Genomic DNA, 6,000 nt, shown 5'->3' with positions numbered 1-6,000 from the left:
GTGATTTGGTCCAGCTGAAAAAGGTTGAAAATGAGCACTTCGGAAGCTGTCGAAAGATTTCAAGACGCCCTAAACATAAAATTGGCCATATTTTGAGTTAGAGGCGATGAAGTTTTCTATAAATTTGATATAATTTGTCCCAAAAGTAGTACAACACACTGTAAAAGTTTCTTTGAGAAAGCGCAGGTGGGATTTTTTTTATTTTCATTTATGTTCTAAAAGAAATGCACTACGAATTAATTGTGTTCTCGGACCTAAGAGGTGAAATCTGTAAATATAGAATTTGTACTCTGGCAACTTCCCTAAATGATTTGATGGTGTCAACTTGTCAAATAGCATGAAACTAAAGGATTTAAACTTTTATTTTATAGAATTTCTGCCAAAACGACCAATTTTGACATTTTATGGTCAAAATAGGCATTTTATAACTTTTTCAATATTGATGCATAAATGGCATCCTGACTTTCTATCTGACAGATTTTTATGTGTCAATATTTGTGTTTCTATGCCTTTACCTGCTTCTTTTACTTATTTATGAACTCTGAATCTACAGAAAAGAAGTTTATCTCAGATAAAATGTGCAAAATGTGTTGTATGAATGACCCTTGTCTAACGCCTTGTTTGGATGAAGGCAATAGTGGGGAGCTTGGTATATAAAATTTGATGTCCATATTAAAGACTTCACTAAATTTGTATCAAATGCACTTTACAATGTCTATTGTACCTGTTCCATTTCACATACTATATTTCTTTTCTTCTGTAGGATAGCAAGTGGTTTAAATATAAGCCTGTTGAGAATAAATTGCATGAAAGTTTTTCCCTAAAAAGGCAAAAATCTTTGTTTCAGCCCATACTGCTTGTAAGAAAAGTTATTTGCAAGAGTCTTTTTGTGCTCAGATTTGTTGTATCATGTCACATGAGTATAGAAATGATAAAAAAGACACACATTTTTATTTTTTATAGCCTCAATATGCATTTTTAAATGTAAATATGTGGCACGGCCTTAATTGACCCTAAATTTTTTCCAGTCTTACTTGGCCTAAGACCCTTTTAAACTAATATGATATGTTATTTGTAACTTTTCTTTCCATTTAAAGTACTTTAAATACATATGTAAGGATTATTTATAACCAAAAAGCTTCACAAATTTAAAATTGCTGGAAAATATTACATCTTCATGTAAGGCTCCACTTCATTGAAAAACCTGAATTTTTAGGCGCAGGCTCATATAAATTTGACTTATGAATAATTATGCCAAGTCTGATAAATCAAATGAGTACTCTATTGCTTTTAGTACATGATAAGTTATATATTAAGGCATTTAACAAGTATTTTTTTGCAATATTTAAATTTTTAAAGCCCCAAATGTTGATAGTTGAAATTTTTCAATTTTAACGTCAAAATTTTACACGCAAAGATGAGTATAGAACTAAACTTAATGTCTATAATATACATCCTATTGTCATGAAACTTTGTAAGTAGTGTTATAATACATTAAGCTTTGTTCATACCAAGTTTTTTTAAGATTTGTCTACTCTTTCTACCCTATTAGGTCCGAGACCACCATTGTCGTCCCTTGATTTTCGTTGTTCACAAATATAGTCCCTAGTGTTGACAGTGGGTTACTTGCCATTAATTTTTATACCCCTTCCAAATTTATTTCTCCATGTTCACTGCCTCAAATTGCAAGAAGGGGGTTGAAATTACACTGTAAAAAAATTTGGGTCCAGAATTTTAAAGGAAAGTAGTGATTTGGTCCAGCTGAAAAAGGTTGAAAATGAGCACTTCGGAAGCTGTCGAAAGATTTCAAGACGCCCTAAACATAAAATTGGCCATATTTTGAGTTAGAGGCGATGAAGTTTTCTATAAATTTGATATAATTTGTCCCAAAAGTAGTACAACACACTGTAAAAGTTTCTTTGAGAAAGCGCAGGTGGGATTTTTTTTATTTTCATTTATGTTCTAAAAGAAATGCACTACGAATTAATTGTGTTCTCGGACCTAAGAGGTGAAATCTGTAAATATAGAATTTGTACTCTGGCAACTTCCCTAAATGATTTGATGGTGTCAACTTGTCAAATAGCATGAAACTAAAGGATTTAAACTTTTATTTTATAGAATTTCTGCCAAAACGACCAATTTTGACATTTTATGGTCAAAATAGGCATTTTATAACTTTTTCAATATTGATGCATAAATGGCATCCTGACTTTCTATCTGACAGATTTTTATGTGTCAATATTTGTGTTTCTATGCCTTTACCTGCTTCTTTTACTTATTTATGAACTCTGAATCTACAGAAAAGAAGTTTATCTCAGATAAAATGTGCAAAATGTGTTGTATGAATGACCCTTGTCTAACGCCTTGTTTGGATGAAGGCAATAGTGGGGAGCTTGGTATATAAAATTTGATGTCCATATTAAAGACTTCACTAAATTTGTATCAAATGCACTTTACAATGTCTATTGTACCTGTTCCATTTCACATACTATATTTCTTTTCTTCTGTAGGATAGCAAGTGGTTTAAATATAAGCCTGTTGAGAATAAATTGCATGAAAGTTTTTCCCTAAAAAGGCAAAAATCTTTGTTTCAGCCCATACTGCTTGTAAGAAAAGTTATTTGCAAGAGTCTTTTTGTGCTCAGATTTGTTGTATCATGTCACATGAGTATAGAAATGATAAAAAAGACACACATTTTTATTTTTTATAGCCTCAATATGCATTTTTAAATGTAAATATGTGGCACGGCCTTAATTGACCCTAAATTTTTTCCAGTCTTACTTGGCCTAAGACCCTTTTAAACTAATATGATATGTTATTTGTAACTTTTCTTTCCATTTAAAGTACTTTAAATACATATGTAAGGATTATTTATAACCAAAAAGCTTCACAAATTTAAAATTGCTGGAAAATATTACATCTTCATGTAAGGCTCCACTTCATTGAAAAACCTGAATTTTTAGGCGCAGGCTCATATAAATTTGACTTATGAATAATTATGCCAAGTCTGATAAATCAAATGAGTACTCTATTGCTTTTAGTACATGATAAGTTATATATTAAGGCATTTAACAAGTATTTTTTTGCAATATTTAAATTTTTAAAGCCCCAAATGTTGATAGTTGAAATTTTTCAATTTTAACGTCAAAATTTTACACGCAAAGATGAGTATAGAACTAAACTTAATGTCTATAATATACATCCTATTGTCATGAAACTTTGTAAGTAGTGTTATAATACATTAAGCTTTGTTCATACCAAGTTTTTTTAAGATTTGTCTACTCTTTCTACCCTATTAGGTCCGAGACCACCATTGTCGTCCCTTGATTTTCGTTGTTCACAAATATAGTCCCTAGTGTTGACAGTGGGTTACTTGCCATTAATTTTTATACCCCTTCCAAATTTATTTCTCCATGTTCACTGCCTCAAATTGCAAGAAGGGGGTTGAAATTACACTGTAAAAAAATTTGGGTCCAGAATTTTAAAGGAAAGTAGTGATTTGGTCCAGCTGAAAAAGGTTGAAAATGAGCACTTCGGAAGCTGTCGAAAGATTTCAAGACGCCCTAAACATAAAATTGGCCATATTTTGAGTTAGAGGCGATGAAGTTTTCTATAAATTTGATATAATTTGTCCCAAAAGTAGTACAACACACTGTAAAAGTTTCTTTGAGAAAGCGCAGGTGGGATTTTTTTTATTTTCATTTATGTTCTAAAAGAAATGCACTACGAATTAATTGTGTTCTCGGACCTAAGAGGTGAAATCTGTAAATATAGAATTTGTACTCTGGCAACTTCCCTAAATGATTTGATGGTGTCAACTTGTCAAATAGCATGAAACTAAAGGATTTAAACTTTTATTTTATAGAATTTCTGCCAAAACGACCAATTTTGACATTTTATGGTCAAAATAGGCATTTTATAACTTTTTCAATATTGATGCATAAATGGCATCCTGACTTTCTATCTGACAGATTTTTATGTGTCAATATTTGTGTTTCTATGCCTTTACCTGCTTCTTTTACTTATTTATGAACTCTGAATCTACAGAAAAGAAGTTTATCTCAGATAAAATGTGCAAAATGTGTTGTATGAATGACCCTTGTCTAACGCCTTGTTTGGATGAAGGCAATAGTGGGGAGCTTGGTATATAAAATTTGATGTCCATATTAAAGACTTCACTAAATTTGTATCAAATGCACTTTACAATGTCTATTGTACCTGTTCCATTTCACATACTATATTTCTTTTCTTCTGTAGGATAGCAAGTGGTTTAAATATAAGCCTGTTGAGAATAAATTGCATGAAAGTTTTTCCCTAAAAAGGCAAAAATCTTTGTTTCAGCCCATACTGCTTGTAAGAAAAGTTATTTGCAAGAGTCTTTTTGTGCTCAGATTTGTTGTATCATGTCACATGAGTATAGAAATGATAAAAAAGACACACATTTTTATTTTTTATAGCCTCAATATGCATTTTTAAATGTAAATATGTGGCACGGCCTTAATTGACCCTAAATTTTTTCCAGTCTTACTTGGCCTAAGACCCTTTTAAACTAATATGATATGTTATTTGTAACTTTTCTTTCCATTTAAAGTACTTTAAATACATATGTAAGGATTATTTATAACCAAAAAGCTTCACAAATTTAAAATTGCTGGAAAATATTACATCTTCATGTAAGGCTCCACTTCATTGAAAAACCTGAATTTTTAGGCGCAGGCTCATATAAATTTGACTTATGAATAATTATGCCAAGTCTGATAAATCAAATGAGTACTCTATTGCTTTTAGTACATGATAAGTTATATATTAAGGCATTTAACAAGTATTTTTTTGCAATATTTAAATTTTTAAAGCCCCAAATGTTGATAGTTGAAATTTTTCAATTTTAACGTCAAAATTTTACACGCAAAGATGAGTATAGAACTAAACTTAATGTCTATAATATACATCCTATTGTCATGAAACTTTGTAAGTAGTGTTATAATACATTAAGCTTTGTTCATACCAAGTTTTTTTAAGATTTGTCTACTCTTTCTACCCTATTAGGTCCGAGACCACCATTGTCGTCCCTTGATTTTCGTTGTTCACAAATATAGTCCCTAGTGTTGACAGTGGGTTACTTGCCATTAATTTTTATACCCCTTCCAAATTTATTTCTCCATGTTCACTGCCTCAAATTGCAAGAAGGGGGTTGAAATTACACTGTAAAAAAATTTGGGTCCAGAATTTTAAAGGAAAGTAGTGATTTGGTCCAGCTGAAAAAGGTTGAAAATGAGCACTTCGGAAGCTGTCGAAAGATTTCAAGACGCCCTAAACATAAAATTGGCCATATTTTGAGTTAGAGGCGATGAAGTTTTCTATAAATTTGATATAATTTGTCCCAAAAGTAGTACAACACACTGTAAAAGTTTCTTTGAGAAAGCGCAGGTGGGATTTTTTTTATTTTCATTTATGTTCTAAAAGAAATGCACTACGAATTAATTGTGTTCTCGGACCTAAGAGGTGAAATCTGTAAATATAGAATTTGTACTCTGGCAACTTCCCTAAATGATTTGATGGTGTCAACTTGTCAAATAGCATGAAACTAAAGGATTTAAACTTTTATTTTATAGAATTTCTGCCAAAACGACCAATTTTGACATTTTATGGTCAAAATAGGCATTTTATAACTTTTTCAATATTGATGCATAAATGGCATCCTGACTTTCTATCTGACAGATTTTTATGTGTCAATATTTGTGTTTCTATGCCTTTACCTGCTTCTTTTACTTATTTATGAACTCTGAATCTACAGAAAAGAAGTTTATCTCAGATAAAATGTGCAAAATGTGTTGTATGAATGACCCTTGTCTAACGCCTTGTTTGGATGAAGGCAATAGTGGGGAGCTTGGTATATAAAATTTGATGTCCATATTAAAGACTTCACTAAATTTGTATCAAATGCACTTTACAATGTCTATTGTACCTGTTCCATTTCACATACTATATTTCTTTTCTTCT

Source organism: Mytilus edulis, chromosome 1 (genome assembly GCF_963676685.1).
Source record: "Mytilus edulis chromosome 1, xbMytEdul2.2, whole genome shotgun sequence".
NCBI lineage: Eukaryota > Metazoa > Mollusca > Bivalvia > Mytilida > Mytilidae > Mytilus > Mytilus edulis.
This window is presented reverse-complemented; position numbering follows the sequence as displayed.